Raw genomic sequence first — 18,796 nt, forward strand, 5'->3', positions numbered from 1 at the left:
GGGCACACGGACACCTGGACACACACACAGAATGTCGAGTGGTCGCATAAACCTACACAAAAGTAGGCTAAAAATTAAGAACTTGAGAGACAAAGCTTCTATGAGAATCTAGTTTTCTTATGGAACTTCTAGTAAACCATTATAAAACACAGAACATGAATAAAGCATAAAACACCAGAATAGAATCAATTACAAAGGGCTTTAAATGAAAAAAGAATTCCAAGAAGTTTCATCTTAATTGAAAATCTTCTCACACCCATATTTACAAGCTGCCCAAGAGCCAGGTGAAGTATCTAAGACATCATCAATACACACATGCATTTGTTGATTATTATGCAGAAAATATAACTAAGAGAAATAACCATTCCAATATCTACTAATAGAAAACTAGAACATTGTTCCTTCATTTGATGTATTGTTACTACAACTTAGACATATAATTCATGTACAAAAAAGTCCCTTCTAAACTCTTTATATCAGAGGAACTAGATAACTACTATATCTTAAAAACATCTGGTTCACAAAAACATCTTGAAAAATATTGCGCTGCAGGTGAAAAGATTACAGGTAAGAAGGTTATCATTTTCTGAATCAAATGACTAAAGGAAAGAAGCGGTGATTTTATTCTTAGGTCCATGGCAAAGTAAGTCTGTTAGATGTATAGCCTGACTCTTAGTTACTGGTCACTTTTGCTTGATGAAACATTCTGTGAAACATGATAGCATGTACAGGTGAACTCGGAAAATTAGAATATCGTGCAAAAGTCCATTAATGTCAGTAATGCAAATTAAAAGGTGAAACTGATATATGAGACAGACGCATTACATGCAAAGCGAGATAAGTCAAGCCTTAATTTGTTATAATTGTGATGATCATGGCGTACAGCTCATGAAAACCCCAAATCCACAATCCCAGAAAATTAGAATATTACATGGAACCAAGAAGACAAGGATTGTAGAATAGAATCCTTGTCTTCTTGGTTCCATGTAATATTCTAATTTTCTGAGATTGTGGATTTGGGGTTTTCATGAGCTGTACGCCATGATCATCACAATTATAACAAATTAAGGCTTGACTTATCTCGCTTTGCATGTAATGCGTTTGTCTCATATATCAGTTTCACCTTTTAATTTGCATTACTGAAATTAATGGACTTTTGCACGATATTCTAATTTTCCGAGTTTCACCTGTATATAATTACATCAACAAAGGTTTGTCCAATACAAATATAACACACACAATACAAATATAATTGCATATTATATGTATTATATGTATGGAAAGTAACTTCAGCTCAAATTGCATATGGCAGTGTGTGTGTGTGTGTGGTGGGGTCCGATAAATTGGACTCTGATTTAAGGGGTAACTGGAACTGGAAAAGGGGAAAGCGGGTGAGCCCTGCCGAACCCTCCCACAAGTTGCTTACCTACCTGACAACATGCCCCCAAGTGCTGTTTTAAAGTTTATTTAATCTGAAGTTACCCCAGCTGGGGTAACTTCTGTTATCACTGAATATCTAGCTGAGGGGAAAGTCAAGTGGCAGGGTTGGCTGTAAGAAGGGAAGCTGCAGGCAGGGGGCAGGTTTACCACTGAACATAAATAGGAACACATAGAAAGCTGTTTTTTACTGAGTTAGAACATTGGTCCCTCCCTCTAGCTGAATATTGTCTACACTGACTGGAAGTAGCTCTCCAGGATATCAGACATGGGTTTTTCCAAGCCCTGCTTGAGACTGTCTTCATGTAAAGCATGTGCTGCTCTACCAGTGCCTAAACTGATTTGGGATGTGGTGCCACAAGGGTGAGGGAACTGAAGCTTAAGAACAGAGCAGAAGACCTTGCTGTTTGCATAGATTTCTATCCCTGCCATTATGAATCTCTCCCAATGAGCAAGCACATCAGGGTCTTGTCCTGTGAATTCTTACACTACATAGGTCTAGACTGCTGTAAAAGATTAGAGGCCTTTTCTGATCTGAATTAATAATTTTAAAAAATGCAATGTTATATTTGTTATTACAGTAGCATAATCTCTGCTTGTGAGTATATTGCAGGAGTTTGAAGTAAAACAATGCTGCTTTACAACTTGCAGCACCAGGTATTTTCCAGGAGCATTTTCTTTCATTTTTGTAAAGTTTATATTCTAAGGGCAAATCTAAAAGACCATCGCTATAAACAAATAGTGATCCTCGGTAGGGAAGAAAAGATTTAAACATCAAATAACTCAGCTATTAGCTACATAGTGGCGCAGCGGGAAATGACTTGACTAGCAAGCCAGAGGTTGCTGGTTCGAATCCCTGATGGTATGTTTCTCAGACTATGGGAAACACCTATATCAGGCAGCAGCGAGATAGGAAGAAGCTGAAAGGCATCATCTCATACTGTGCGGGAGGTGGCAATGGTAAACCCTTCTTGTATTCTACCAAAGACAACCACAGGGCTCTGTGGTCGCCAGCAGTTGACACCGACTCAACAGCACACTTTACCTTTAACTCAGCTATTGGTTGTGACGTTGATTTGGATACGACTGGCATTAGAATCCAGTGGGAAATGATATAGCTCTTCCCATTGTCCATTCACTGTTTGTATTCTAGAGACTTGGGGCCTCTTTTAATGAAATATTTCACAGGATGAGCCTTTGTGCACATGCATGTATGCACACATACACACATTTGCATGCACTACATCAGAATTAATTGTCCATGTAGTTTTCTCATGATGAAGGCCCTTACAGGAATCTAGATACTTTTCACTTTATTGCAGTCAGTGATCAGCTTGATACAGAATACAAAACATCATAATTAAAACAGAATCTAGATATGTTATGGTAGATTCAACCCTTAATTATAAAACTAAGAGCACAATTGTAAGCATGTATACCCGAGGTAAGTCACACAAAGTTTGTTTGTTTGTTTGTTTGTTTATTTGTTCCATTTTTAGACCACCCTTACAAAATAGCTCAGGGCGGTTCACAAACATCAAAGACCCTTTAAAACAATTTAAGAGCACTGGAAGGCCAGGCCGAACAGGTAGATCTTTAGGGCTCTCCTAAATTCCAATAAAGAATTCAAATTACAGGTGTCTGCAGGGAGCGCATTCCACAGTCCAGGAGCGGCTACAGAGAAGGCCCGCCTCTGGGTCACCACCAGATGAGCTGGTGGCAACTGGAGCTGGACCTCCTCAGATGATCTTAGCATGCGGTGGGGATCAGACCGAAGAAGGCGCTCTCTAAGGTAACGTGAACCTAAGCCATTCAGGGCTTTAAAGGTAATAACCAGCACTTTGTATTTTGCTCGGAAACATATCGGCAGCCAGTGCAGCTGTTTCAAAACAGGCATAATATGGTCTCTCCGGGTTGCCCTGGAGTCCAGCCTTGCTGCTGCAATTTGAACTAACTGAAGTTTCCGAACTACGTAAAAAGGCAGCCCCATGTAGAGCGCATTACAGTAGTCAAGCCTGGAAGTTACCAGCTGGTGCACCACTGTTCTGAGGTCATCCTCCTCTAGGAATGGATGAAGCTGTCGAATCAGCCTAAGCTGATAAAAAGCACTCCTGGCCACAGCCTCCACCTGAGATACCAGAGTGAGGCCTGGATCCAGGTGTACCCCCAAGCTGCGTACCTGCTCCTTCCAGGGGAGTGTAACCCCATCGAGCACAGGGAGATCTAACTCATCCCTCAGATGCTGAGCCCCAGCAATGAGCACCTCCGTCTTACTTGGATTCAGCTTCAATTTGTTATCCCTCATCCAGCCCATTACTGCCTGTAGGCAGATATTTAGGGAATGAACACCATTTCCTGATGAAGCAGATGAAAGAGAGAAGTAGATTTGGGTTTCATCAGCATACTGATAACACCCAGCACCAAATCTCCTGATGACCTCACCCAGCGGTTTCGTGTAAATATTGAAAAGCATTGGTGACAGAATGGACCCCTGATGGACTCCATATAACAGCTCTCGTTGAGAAGAGCAACTGTCACCAAGCTCCACCATCTGGGATCTGCCCAAGAGATAGGAGTGGAACCACTGTAGAGCAGTGCCTCCTATCCCCAAATCCGCCAGGCGACCCAGAAGGATACCATGGTCGATGGTATCGAATGCCACCGAGAGATCCAAGAGAACCAACAGAGTCATGCACCCTCTGTCAATTCCCCGGTATAGTTCACCCATCGACCAAGGCTGTCTCAACCCCATAGCCTGCTCTAAAGCTAGTTTGAAATGGGTCTAGATAATCAGTTTCCTCCAAAACCGCCTGGAGCTGGTCGGCCACCACCCTCTCAATCACCTTGCCCAACCAAGGGAGATTAGAGATTGGCCTATAATTACCCATCGCCAAGGGATCTATGGAAGGCTTCTTAAGAAATGGGATAATTATTGCCTCCTTCAAGCATGGAGGCACCTTACCCTCCCTCAGTGATGCATTTATGATATTCACCAGGCCTCCTCGTATAATCTCCCTGCTAGATTGAAGCAGCCAAGTCGGGCAAGGGTCCAGAGAACAAGTGGTAGACCGCACCGCTCCAAGCAGCTTGTCCACATCCTCAGGAATCACAGATTGAAACTGATCCAACCTAATACTGCAAGAAGGATTGCTGGACACCTCCTTCGTAGACCCTGCAGAAAAAGTGGAATCCAAGTCGGCCCGAATACAGGAGATTTTGTCTGCAAAGAACCCACTGAGGGCATCACAGCAGAGCACCTCCAGGAACTGATTAGAAACTAGAGCCGAGTAGAAATTAGACTCCTCACTACCCGGGATAACTCCACTGAATGTGAATCCGCAGAAGCAACGTGAACTGACCAGAACTTCTTTTTTGCCGTACTCACTGTCCACGTAAATCCTCAAGTGGGTCACATGCTCCATCCTGTCAAATCTGAGCAGAGTTCTCCTCCACCTGCGCTCCAGTCGCCTACCCAGCCGCTTCAACCCTCACAACTCCTCGATATACCAGGGAGCCGACTTTGAAGCAGGTCTGGAGGGACGCTTAGGAGCAATAATGTCTACTGCTCTGGCAAGTTCCTTATTCCAGGTTCCCACCAGGGCAACGACAGAATCACCTGCAGCACCAACTTTGAAACCCTCCAAGGCCTTTTGGAACTCTACTGGGTCCAGCAGCCTTTTTGTAGACCATCCTAATTGGTCCATCACCCCTGCAGGAGTGGATTGTGGCCGTGATACCAACCTTAACCAGGTAGTGGTCCGTCCATGACAATGGGGAAACCACCGGATCCCCTATCCATGGAACACCCGCCTGATCCGAACAGAAGACCAAATCGAGTGTGTGGCTGGCAACATGAGTTGGTTCAGATACTCGATGGGATATGCCCATAGTTGTCATGGCCGCTATGAACTCCTGAGCTGCACCAGACAAGCCAGCCCCAAAGTGGATATTGAAGTCCCCCAGGATCAGAAGCCTGGGACACTCCAACACCAACTCTGCGATCAGCTCGGTCAGCTCAGTTAGGGAGTCAGCTGGGCAGTGGGGTGATCAGTACACCAACAGAATCCCCAATCTATACACTCGATATAGGTCAGATGCCTCACAGGGGCCCTGGTAAGGGAAATGGCATTCTTATGGACCATAGCCACTCTACCCACCCACCCCGCCCACTTCCCCTAACCTGCTCCACAACAGAATAACCTGGAGGGAGAAGCTCAGCCCACACTGGACCACTCGCCTCCCCCAACCAGGTCTCAGTTATGCATGCCAGGTCAGCTCCCTCGTCCATGATCAAATCATGGACACTTTCGATCTTATTCTGAACTGACCTGGCATTACAAAGGAGCAAGACCAGGCTCTGTGGGAAATTGGAGCTGCTCCCTGAGGCCTGAGAGTTGACAGAGCAGCTGGAAGTGGAAACAGTTACTAAATTACTAGTTTCCCTTCCCCTGTAATGGCCAGCTGCTCTCTCAGCGCCAGTTCTTCTATTCCCCACCACTACAGCTATAGCCTCTCCAGAACTACCGGTTGCACCTCCTGCAGTATCCCACTCAGGAGAGCCCATATCTGCAAATGTGTCTGGCTCAACTCAGTACAATTAAAACCCCTCGAGCCCCAAACCACCACGCACAAGAGAACCTCCCCTCAACACCAAAGGTCCAGCTCCAAAGGCAAGCCCCTTATATGAAAAATAGGCCAAAAATTCTGGCCCTCAACCTCGTTACTCCCCCAAAGTTCAATGGGACTTACTTCCTAGCAAAGTGTGCTTAGGATTGTAGCCTGTGATTCATGTTTGGGGGGATATTTAGGAGTTGAATTTGAATGATGAGGCCAGCTCTTCTTACTAATGTTTTTTAGTTAGAAGAGCTGGCCTCATCGTTTGTGAACAGTGAGAAAAGTCTGAAGCAGACTTCACTGCCTAAATCTTGTCATAAGCTGCTTGCAGAAGAGGCTGAGAGGAAAGCTCTGGAAATGTATACATACAACAGGACAGAATTCCCTTCCTAATACTCAGTGGAGCATTGCAAGCCTGCCAGCTAGACAACACATTCCTGAGGGGGTATGATCTACTGGTTAGTCAAGCATGCTTAGCCTTCTGCCTTCTGGCTAGTGTGTGTGCTGAAGTTGGCAGCAAGCATCAGCCAAGGGCGTAGAACTCCCTCCTGCAGCAGAAAAGTGCTTTCCACAACACATACCCTTTCTATCCACCACAAGATGTCCCGTGCCGTCTTGCCTGGGATTTTTGCACACAGCAGGCTTTACCGTGAGTTTACTGGGAGGCTTTATTGTGGACTCAAAGTTGTCCCAGAAACCCAACGAAAATAGTGGGTTTTCTTACCCCGGATATAAATCGGGCTATACTCTAACGCGCTGTGAAAAACCCAAATTGTGTGTGAACTGCTTCCCGATAACTTGTAGGGACTTCGGGGAAAATCTGCCCAATATGTGAATGCACCCCCTCCATTCTGGAGGAGATGCACGTTAAAGGGCTTTAAAAGCCCCGCGTGAAAAACTCCCTGGCAGTAATCACTTCATCTGCAGAGGAGTCACTAAGCAACTCACACTTTTCTTTTTTCTGTCCAATTTAATAATTCTGGTCCATAAACTAAAATAACAAAGCAGCACAGAAATGTTTTTCTCCCCAAGGGTCTCATGTTCTCTTCTGGGACCATATGGGATTTTTTTTTGGGGGGCTGTACTTTTAAAAGAACAGAATAAGGTCATTCTCATGACCGGCTATACCCTGGTAGGACAGCTTTCCCTGGGTATAGCCCGGTCATGAGAAGCGCCAGGATTGCTTCCGATCCCAATCCTCAGCAACGGGGTAGCCCAGGTTTTTTACCGGGGCTATTAGTGGAGTAGAAGGGTGCAAATGCACACTTCTACCCCAATCCCCATCATGTTAATGCTCAGGCTGCCTGCAGCCCGTGTGTTCACAAAGCTGGGCTGCAAGAGCACTCGGCAGCAGGAGAATCCGCAATGCACTGTGAGCCTGGCATGGTGCATTTTGGGATGCTGGAGGACTTCTTCCTGTAAAACGCTGATCGTGTGCAGGGAAGCAGGTGCCTGCCTCCCCGGCAGCCCTCCCCACTCCTGACATTTTCAGCCATGAGAATTTTAGTGTCTTCCACCAGTAGTCAGCTTTTAAGTAATGTAATGAGCTTGAAATTGAAATGAAGACCAGAAGCAGTTTTCTAACATTTAAGCCTTATTTAGACATTATATTGTATGTGTGCACATGTGCCTGTATATATGCACATGTTTGTTATGTGAATGACTATATATGCATTCCTTTTAAAAGTGAACCTGGGTAAGAACATAAGAACAGCCCTGCTGGATCAGGCCCAAGGTCTATCTAGTCCAGCATCCTGTTTCACATAGTAGCCCACCAGATGCCTATGAGAAGCCCACAGGCTAGAGGTGAGGACATGCCCTCTCTTCTGTTGTTGCTCCCCTGCAACTGGTATTTAGAGGCATCTTGCCTCTGAGGCTGGAGGTGGCCTATAGTAGTCAATGATAGACTTGTCCTCCATGAATTTGTCTAAGCCCCTTTTAAAGCTATCCAAGCTGGTAGTCATCACCACATCCCGTGGCAGAGAATGCATAGATTAAATATGTGCTGTGAGAAAAAGTACTTCCTTTTGTCTGTCCTAAATTTTCTGGCCATCAGTTTCATGGGACAACCCCTAGTTCTAGTGTTATGAGAGAGGGAGAAAAATTTCTCTCTGTCCACTTTCTCTACTCCATGCATAATTTTATAGACCACTATCATTTCTCCCTGTAGTCGCCGCTTTTCCAAACTAAAAAGCCCCAGATGGTGTATCCTTGCCTCTACAGATAGGAAGTGTACAATTGTACACGTATTGAACACAAAGTTTAAATAACTGTATGTGCATTCAGATCTATTTATCCATATATTGTATACAGATGTGTGTGCACTGAACATAACATTCATAGGGATTTAAAGGCATGCAGTTCTGAAAAAGCCTCAGAACAGCAATTGTGGGGGCAAAGGAGCTTTGATTCTGTTTTTTGACTGGATTGGCTTTAAAACTGAGTTGGATGAATGTATGGAGATTTTCTCCTAGTGTTAAACTACTAAGATCATGAAGGATTTTCTCCCTCTGTTGAAGATCATGGGTTCCCCCCCCCCTCCTCTCCTCACATCCAGGACACCAGAGACTGATGTAACTACAGCCAGTATGCTGGATGGAATGGATTCATGCCCAGCAAAAGTTTATTTTGGGGTAATTCACCGGATAGAATCAGCTTCCTGATCAGAATAAACCTGACTGAAGGTTGCAAAAAAGAAAAAGGAAAAAAAACGAAAAGAAAAAAAACCCTCCATGTTGCAAAATATGAACATGGAGGGTTTTTGTTTTTGTTTTTGTTTTGTTTTGTTTTTGCTGATGAGACCTTGAAGTGGTCCTTTAGCAACACTTTTGCATTCTCCTTTTCTGTGTGGCATGACACACTTTTTTGAGTCAAGCTATGTGGTTGGCAGATATTGTCAACTATGCTATGCTGCATCTTATTCTCTATTGGCTTCCTGCTCCTTGCCACTGTGAAATGGATTTACATAGCTTAGTTTTTAGGGAGTTGATATGGGGAGGCTTTTACCCAAAGGTAGAAAGAGGGGCTGTTTTTCTGTTTTTTCCAGCCATATGCATTTATGATTCTAGTTATCATATCAATAGTTTTAATACTACTTATCTTTATTGGGGATTTTCAGATAAATATAGTGAGTGAATGTGATCTCGTCATTCTGTCAACAGTCGTGTTTTGAATGATAGCAAGTTGTCTCTAAACAAACCTCTTAGGATCTGCATGTGGCATTTTAAGTAGATCCTTCAGTTCCCACCAGCTGTTTACAAAATATCCTCCATTTACTTGTGCGCCTGTAACATGGATTAAGCGACAGCTCCATAAGCGGTCTTGCCAACGTGCTGCCACTGGGAGCCAAGTGGCTCCTGCTGCTGGACATGAGCAGCAGGAACTGGGCTGGACTCCCTTAGCCCAGTTCCAGTTACTCATGAGAATAGCTTCAGTATCTCTTAGGAGAAGTTATCTCACAGATTGCTGTGATGATAAATGGGACAAGAATGGTAAAGTACTTTGATATTGGACATAATATCATGTGTTTATATTATATAGTTTATAATGTGTTCATATTATGTGATATAAAATGTAATATTGCCCCCAGACTGTCGAACTCACTTGCAGCTGAGATCTGCAGGGCTCCCTCTCTTCCAGCCTTTAAGAGGAAATGGAACACTGCCCTTTTTTATTCAGGTTTTTGGCCAATGAGTTGCCCTCTGCTCTCTTTTTAAACTGTAGCTGCGTTTGCTTTATTTTTAGATGGTTTTAACTGAAATTTTCATATTGTTTTTATCTTTTTGTTAACTGCCCTGGGTTATCAGGATGAAGGGCACTATAAAAAACAAAACAAAACAACAAACCAGGACTGAGTAGTCAGGCAAGTCAAAGGAATAAATACGGCTGCAGAAGGTGGGGAAATGATGCTGCATCTTTGTTCTAAATGCTGACAGGTGTTTAGCCCTATTCACAAGTTGAGGCTATTCCCACGACCAAGAGAAACCGGGCTAAGGGAGCCTAGCCCAGGTTCTCCGGGTTGTGTGCTGCAACAAGAGCTGCGTGGCTCCCAGCAGCAAACCTCTCTAAGTGTCCATCCCCTTAAATGAAGTTAGTGGAGCACGTGCCACCATGGTGACTCATGAGGCGACCCCCACCAGGGGCTCCAACAAGTCTTCTGGCCTCAGGGGTCCCCCCAGAATGCCCCACGCACTTGCACAGGGCATGCTGGGACTTCTAGGGGGTCAAGCAGCCCCCAATCCCACAGCCCCAACCGGCTCTGTGACAGGTAATCGTGTGGGTGGCCAACCAAGGCTCGCCGACAGATCGTCTGCAGGAAGAGTGGAACTCTCCCCACAGAAGTCCTGCAGGTTCTCCACACCGCTCATGTGGAGAGCCTTGTTATGTTCAACACTTGTACAATCTATGTACAGTGTACACAGGTATAGTTATGAATGTACAGTATACTTCCTAGTTCCTATAACTATCCTGCATTTTAGGGAGCCTGTACTCAGGTTCACTTTGAAAATTAACACCAGTATAGTCATTCACACAAAAAAACATAAGCTTGTGTACAGACATGTGAATGCAGTTACAATATAGAGCTTGAATGGGGGTTGTGTGTCTGAATAGGGCTTCTATCTCTGCCTAATCTAGAAGGGTCCTAATCCTAAAATCTTTTTGCAAGATGAGGGGTCATTCTCTAACCAAGTGAAATCAATAGCCTACCAGTATGTGTGTACAGGCTAAGCCACTGACTCCTTAACTTGGAAAGACAAAGGAAAGGGGTTTCCCTCTATTTCACTCTTTGCTTTCTCTGTCTTCTCTCCCCTCACCCCTCACCCCCGATACCATTTACATTGTTCACATATACTTGAAAAACTTGGCTTCAGTTTTGATGGAAATACTCAGTGCATTTTGTTATTTGCTGGTATTCTTACAATGTTGCTCCTATTCATTTTGAGTCTGCGAAATCTCCCCGTGTCTCAAGGGCATTTGCCCTTTTGAATAAGGAAAATATTTTGATACCTTTATTATGTCTTTCTCGGCCCACAGTGGTTTCTCTCTGTTATCATTTCAGATTTGATTAAAGCAAAAGAGAATAGAAATGTCAGGCTCTCCATTTTTTAACTAATACATACTTTTCCCATTATAGACCAGAAACAGTTGATTCCAATCAACTTTCCCCAACTCATTCCACTCACAGTGTTGTACTTCGATAACCATTCACACACAAATATTCTCAGAAGTGTTTCCAATCTGGCGATATTATGATAACATAGCCCTAAGGGTTTATTAGCGTCATGCTATTCATTTCACCTACTTTCATTTCCTTGGACTAAGTCCAGAATAGCCCCTGGTCCTGTTGATTGCTCTTCAAACAGAAGAAATAGTCCTGTATTACATTTAGGAACATGCATCCAGTTTCTAATGACTCTATTGCTGCTATACCCATCAGTGTCAGGGTAATTGAAATTCCACTATAGTCACTGCCTCTGTATCTCTTCACAGCTTATTCCTTATTTATATAAGTATTTTTTTTTAATCTACCATTTTGTCCTAGTCATTCCCTGGACCATGTCAGTTTCTCCCTAATTGTTTTACACCATTTTAAAGGGTGATGCTCTCCTGCTCTGCTTTTATTGGCCTTTTGGCTAATCAAATGTAGGAGCAATGCTATGGCCCTTAAGTTACTTGATTTCACTTTCCCTCTGTTAGTTTCAAAACAGAAGCACAGCTGAGGATACAGTTCAGTTAAGTAAAGCATAGCCATGAGGACCAATAGACAAAGAGAAGGAAGGAGGGATGGATGAGGATGAAGAAGAGCCCCCGCCCCCATACAGTTGAGAGTAAGCATGATGTTTTGCATGCTAAACTTCTTGGCTTCATGTCAGATTGTCAGATTACCTGATTCACCTTGGCTGTTTAACTTCAGTTCCCATTTCTCTGTGAATTTAAGAGAGCAATTAGTACTTAAAGGCCACCAGCCCTAACTCATCAGTTCCTGTAGACTTTCATCCAAACTCTGAGAAAAAAGGAGCTCATTTGTTCTTCTGGTGGAACAACCATGATATACTGAATATCTAATTCTTTTGGGCCTCAGTTCCCCATCTGCTAACATAGTCTGTTACAAAGTGCACACTACCCACATGGGTATCAATGGGTCAACTTGGGTGACTTGGGGGAATTTAGCTCAAAATTGAATTTGCAAGTGTGAATAACAAATGGAACACAGTCAGCACAGACAAATGCTAATGTTGGAGCATTCCAGAAGAACAACAGTCTCAGAAACAAGGTTTTTGAAACAAAGATTCCTCCCCTCCCCATAAAGTAGAGGCACAATGGAAATGATGGTATTTGGCAACCTTGATCAGTTGCAGTTGTGCAGGGAGTTAGGACAGCTCCCAGGGAATAGATAAGGAGGTAGGGAGTGAGGAAGTGAAGGCTAGCAGTAGGGTGTGTGTGTTAGTGTGTGTGTTAAAAGGAGGGAGAGTGAAAAATGGGAAATGAAAGAAAGAGTAGTTCATTTTGTGTCCATTTCTGTTTTTTCTTGCAGGATGCTAAAAGGGATGATGTCCTAGCAGGGGAAGATTGGGGTCTCCCCAGAAATGTGTTGCTAAAACAAGGGCAAGGAGAGGCAGCAGGATGCTGGCCTGGCACAAAGATCTGTGGAGCTATGTGTACCCACAGATAGCTCAGTTGAGCACCGGGAGTCCTAGGCAGTCAGGAGCAGAAATTAGCCATGTCAAGCCCATGTAAGGAAGAACCCAGCCTCAGGTTCTCTCTAGGGTTCTGCTTGGGAGTCTGGGGTTCTGAGACAATAATCAAGCATAGGGATGTCCTATGGCAAGCCTACTGTACTTAGAGAGTGACCCAAGGATTCTGATCTCTAAGAGTGTTTAGGACAGGACAGTGCAAGTCTCCCTGCAGCAGGTTCATGCAAGGAATGATTAGGGCTAGGGATTTCAGCTCAGTGATTCTAGACCTCACAGTCCAGTATTCCAGCTTGGGCTCAGCAGCCCAGTTATTAAGCTTAGAGGAGAAAGGATATGAGCATGCAGTATGTACACAGGCAGCTGGGCTCTGGGCAGTAACGGGCAGCTAGTCCTACTAGATTCCTATGGCAGCAGCAGCAAAAATACTTCCCAGGAACCTTCAACACATGTATCTGTAGTGTCAAGACCTTTTATAAGATTCTATTCTCTGTGAAATCCCAAAGCAAGAAAGCTTTAGGTGTCAAGGTAGACAATGGGATCAGGCTTGAGGAGGGTGTGGATGCAGTAGTGAATATTCAGAGGAAAAACAGAACAAAAGGGCTCTCTGATGTCAATCTGCATAATTGACTTGGGACTTGATTTTGGTTGCATTTGAGGATGCATTGATAGTTTAAAAGCTCTCCAGCCTCAGATGTTCTTTGACTTTGATGTGTCCAGAACATCAAAAAGAGTGTTTCTCCAGTTTAATAAAGAATGCACAGGATTTAGTGGCAGATCATCATCACTTTGCTAGGCAGCTTTTGCACCAGTTTAATTAAGAATGCACAAGATTCAGTGGAGGATCATCATTTCTTGCTAGGAAGCTTTTGCATCAGTTTAATCAAGAATGCACAGGATTCAGTAGAGGAGCATCACCTCTTGCTAGGCAGCTTTTTCACTGGTTCAGTCTTTGCATGACATTGCTACTTGATCCAAGCAGAGGCTAATTTCCTCTTTGGCACCAAGTTCCTGTCTATGTTCCAATTCCATTGCTTTCTGTAGAAAGCCAGAATTTCCCAAAGAGCAGAGGCAGGGAGAAAGAAGCAGACTGATAACAAATCATAGGATTTCAGACATTGGACAATCAAGTAAATGAGTTACCATGAAATAGTACAAAAGGCTGCTTTAGTTATTCTTTGAATTGATCAAACTTCAGGTGCCCCTGAAGAAGCGTCGCATCACTCAGAACATATTGAGCCAGCACATTACTTCCAGCGCACCTTTGAAGCCTACTTTTTCTTTGTGCTTGTATTGATACCCTCTTTCCTTTCCTTGGAAACAAATAAAAGCACCAATCCAGCAATTTGCTATGAAGGCTCCGATACATGTGCAGCACTCCTCCACCTACTAAGGCTGACTCGTCTGCTTTAATGGAGGGGACACCATTGTATACACCAAATCAGAAGAATGCGAACTAGGAATTTATTGAAAACAGTCTGTCCATGCATGATTTCCAGGAAGTAGCTACTCCTTCCACTTCAGTTGCTCACACTGACCATGTGTGTACTCAGTCAGAGAAAGTGTAATGCATGTATTACCACATTGCACTTGCTCTGATATGGTTATGTCTAAGGCAGCATCACACACTGAAGTGAATGGAATAATATATTTGGGAGAAGTGTGTGAAGATCTGCTGTAGAACTTTAGTGTTGAGTAGCAGTGACAGTTACTTGATCCATCATTAAAATGTAAAGTGAAATTATCCTTCACAAGAGGAAGATAGTTTTTCTACACATTTTTCTTTCCAAATGTAGTTGTTGTGAGTTGTCATGCCTTCGTTAAATTCCCCATACAGTGTTTGCTGAGCAGACCATGAGGGAGCTCACTGCTCTTGGCAGTGTTGGGGTGGGGGGTGGGGGGAGGTGTCATATTTTGATGCGGGTTACTGTTTTTGAACAATTTCTTTGATTTATTAGGCACAAGCAGACTTTAGCAGGGTCAGTGGGTCTTTTAAATTTAAGAAGTCCCAGCTGAACAATATTTGGAATTCTGATTTGTCACAGAATTTCTTGGCTGATAATGTTGGAGGGTTTTTTCACCTTACGATTTAAAACTGTCCTTTCAATATTTGGAGAGTGGGTCTCACATGTTTCATTTCCTTCAAATTTCCTTTCTATGTGGCCAGGTGATGTTCTTTCCTGGAAAGCACTATTTTAAAGTTTTAATGTTTTGTGGTGATTTTAATCTTTTATATGATTTTTAGGTTTGGGTTGTTGTTTGTTTACATTGTAAACTGCCCTGAGATTCTATATTGGGCAGTATATAAAAATGAATGAATGAATGAATAAATATGGAAGGAATGGGATGTGCATAGTCTCCTAAATTTTTTTTTTAATGCTCCTAGACCAGGGCTGCTCAATTTTGGCCCTCCTGCAGATGTTGGCCTACAACTCCCATAATCCCTGGCAATTGGCCACTATGGCTGGGGATTATGGGCGATGTAGTCCAAAAACAGCTGGGGTGCCTAAACAGAGGTCTGTCCTAGACCCACTGTTATTTATTGCTTGTTGTTAACATTTGAAAAATCTTAGTGCTTTTGTTAATTCTAATGTGGAGGTCACTGTGAACCATCTCTGTTTTCTATTTCATGTGAAACTGACTATAATCTTTATAGGGCCAGAAGTAATTGAATTCTTTACATACATTTAGGTTTTTTCCAAGTTGGTTTCAAGAGCCAGTCCTTCTGTTGGATAAATTATCTGTAGATGATGCTGGGCATTTTTGAAAAGAATTGAAATTCAATTCAGTTTGATTAAGACTTTGTTGGTTATTAATTGTTAATATGATACTGTCACTTTAAAAAGGAAACCCTAGTGGAACTCTGGGGAAAGGGTGGGGGAAGCCACAGAATAGTTCTAGTGTTGGCCTAGAGACAGAGAGCCATGGGAGACTGGTCTTTAAGGGCAAGAAGGATATAGTGACCAGTCCCCCCACCCCAGTCTAAAGAGTTAACAGGAAGTGAACCCTTGTCTTGACTGACAGGCTGGTGAATTCCAGGGCTCAACAAATCGGTACACCAAGTGGGTAGGATCTAGAGAGCTGTTGCTGGGAATTCTGGGAACAAGGAGGAGGAAGTTGGAGAGAGAGAAGTGTGTGTGGAAAGGCTTAGTGAGGAGCATGGAATTTTGTTTCCTTATGACAGAAGCCAGCAGGGAGGTTTGACTTGTGGAGAAACTCTGCAGATCCTTGGGAGACAGGATTTCAGGAAGCTTGATCTTCATCAGGAGTTTTGGTGAGTTCACAGGAAAATAGGGAAAGCCAAGGCTTTTGGCTTTGGGAGCCCAGCTTAGGGAACAGTTTGTGTAGTCAGACTTTGCATCAGGAAATTTATTTTGGCTTGTGTTTGTGCTTTGCATTTCCTATATATCTGTTCTCTGTAATTGAGTATCTAAGTTCCAAAGTGTGCTATCCTGAACACTCAGGGCGCTTTTGAAGTAATCTTGTAACCTTCTAAATATTTTTAATTGTATCCAAAAAGCTGAGAAACCTAAGACAACCTATTTTTTGTAGCTTTTTAATAAAACTCTTTTTGTTTTTTCTTCTAAAGCCTCACAGAGTGGTTAGTTAACTCTGGGAGGGAGGGGGTGCTCCTTTGGTGCAAAACCAGTTCCACGGACTGCTTGCCAGATACGCATGTGGAACTAAGATCCTCATACTTTGTTAGCAAAGTTAAGAGAGTTTTCCATTGGACTTTCCACTCCAAACCCAGGGGGTTCACTGTAATCTACTGGAAATACAGAAGAGCTTTATGAGAAGCCCACCCAGGCAACTCACCAAGGCTGACTCAGCATTCCCCTCCTCACATGACCTGGCTCTGAGACAAAGGCTTAATCCACTACAAGGGACAACACCCTGCCCCCTTGCCAGCCCCCTCCTGCAATTCTCCTAAGCATACCATCTGGTCTTCTTCCTTGCTGCATCTTACTTTCTCCCACTCTTGTACAGCGACTGCAGTGCTTTCCACTAGAGGGCGCCTTCCCTGGTTCCTTGTCTCTTCTTAAAATACTTTCCTCCCTCTTAGGGTGTCCCCCCCGCACGCAAAAGGGAGTAATTATTGTTCTTAGCCAATCCCAAACAGCATGTTTATTTCCCCAGCACCAATCTGGACATGCCTTTCCCTTTTCTTTGGTTCCCTCTTGGGGGCGTTTGCTTAGAATGAACTCTACCAATGAGAAGTCAGAATAACTGACAGAGAGGTATTCTGACCAATCACCAGCAAGCTAGCTGGGAGCTGTGGGAGCCTCATGGTGGGCTTAATCCTTAGAGAGAGAGAGAGAGAGAGAGATCACACGGAAGCTCTCCTTGCAGAGCTGATCTCCTTGCTTGCTGAAATGAGTTGAGTGGCTGGGCTTAATTGGAGGGAGGGACAAGCCTAGGCTGCTGCTGATTGGTGGGAAGGGGGTCAAGAAGTGTGCCTGGACTGGAGTCCGAGGGTTTGCAGTCTCAGTTTCTTTCCTTGGAAAAACTGGTAGAAGCCGCTCCTGTTGCTGAAGTGAGCTCTGAACAAGCCTTAAGTTGCTGTGCAAATTAAGAGGAGTCAATCTTCCCATCTCCCAGTCCCTTGAGTCCCTAATGTAGTTGGGGAGAAAAGCTTCCTCCCTTGCCCAACTAATCTCAAAAAGCAGGGAGTTTAATCTCCCTGCTTTGGAATTGGCTTGCATAACGGATAGTGGATGAGTCCCTCCTGGTGCAGAAGGAATCATTTCCCGTTGTTGCCTGTTATGCTTCTCAGCAGGGGCGTAGCAAGGTTGGAGTGGGCCCAGAGACAAGATTTTAAAATGGGCCCCCCCCACTCAAAGTCCAGGGCCTCCGCACACCCCAGGCCCCCAAGGATTTAAGTCTGATATTCCAAAATAAGTATGCTGCCTGCAAATACATTTCACTGAATACACACACACACGTCACAATATACAGTGATATACATTGAGTACTATACATTTGTATTACTTTTAATGCCTAGAACACACTAGAAAGATGAATTATTAAAATGGGCCCCTCGCTGCAGATTAGCAAAGGAGACTTTCAACCATGCAGGGTGAACCTATGTTTGTTTTCTCAGAATTCTGAACAAATTCAGTCAAGTTTGATTGCAGGAGGCTTTTAAAGCCCTTTAAGACACATCTCCTCTGGAATGGAGGTGCTGCATTCACATGTTGGCCAGATTTACCCTGAAGTCCCTGCAAGTTATTGGGGAGCAGTTCACACACAAGAAAAATAAAATAAAAGCACCACACATGCTTCACAGTTCTCACTCAGACCTTCTGGGTTGCAAAACAACTTGAACATAAGTGCATTTATAAATGAATGAATGAATAAATAAAATTAATAAAATACTGTTCCAGAAGTTTTTGCAATTTTCTGCCATGAAACAAGCCACTTATAGGACTTTTTAGATAGTTTTTTTTAAGTCAGCAAATTTTCCAAGCTGTTTCAAAATAAATATTCAGAGACTTCTCGGTCCCTCCCCCCCCATATCCAAGCCTTATGGCAAGCAGATCCCTATATATGGGGGGGGGGCGGGAAAGGTAACCACAAAAAGGAGTTCACACTCTACCTGGCAAATGCTGGTCTGGGTTAAGCAGGGCAGCAAGGGGTCTTCTGCTGCAGAGAACACTCTGGCTGCCTCCTCCTTCCTGGCTTGCTTGGGCCCTACTCGAGTTCAGGCTTCACTGCGGCCTACACGGAGGCCTCCGTGGAAGCCCCGCCCACCCGCCGATCAGCTGAGAGGCGGGAGAAAAGGAGCTCTTGGCCGCTTGCCTGCTGCTTCGATTGCGGGCCAGCAGAACAAGCAGGAGAGACGGCGAAGAGGGCAAGTGGCTGAGGGGCTATGGGGCTGGGCAGGGGGCAATGGGGAGTCACATGAGGTGCCTCTGGGGTGCCCCTCCAGGCAGTGGGGCCCCCAGACAACTGTCTCCCCTTGCCCTATCATTGTTACGCGCCTGCTTCTCAGTCCAAATCTGCATGCCCCAGTATGGCTTTTTTATATTTTTAATCCAAGACATTTCTAGTTT

At 44.0% G+C, this 18,796-nt stretch overlaps 1 protein-coding gene across 6 annotated transcripts in view; it reads right to left on the minus strand.

Moving 5' to 3' along the window:
• KLHL14 (kelch like family member 14) overlaps positions 1-18,796 on the minus strand; it is a 207,866-nt gene that overhangs the window by 145,456 nt on the left and 43,614 nt on the right. The window contains exon 1 of one of the 6 annotated variants that reach the window (XM_053246813.1): positions 18,340-18,409. The exons of the other annotated variants lie outside the window; for them this stretch is intronic. The gene's annotated coding sequence lies outside the window, so the exon portion shown is untranslated. Of the gene's footprint in view, positions 1-18,339; positions 18,410-18,796 lie in introns of those variants that run through there. 6 annotated transcript variants of the gene reach the window in all.

The sequence above is a fragment of the Hemicordylus capensis genome, chromosome 4 (genome assembly GCF_027244095.1).
Source record: "Hemicordylus capensis ecotype Gifberg chromosome 4, rHemCap1.1.pri, whole genome shotgun sequence".
NCBI lineage: Eukaryota > Metazoa > Chordata > Lepidosauria > Squamata > Cordylidae > Hemicordylus > Hemicordylus capensis.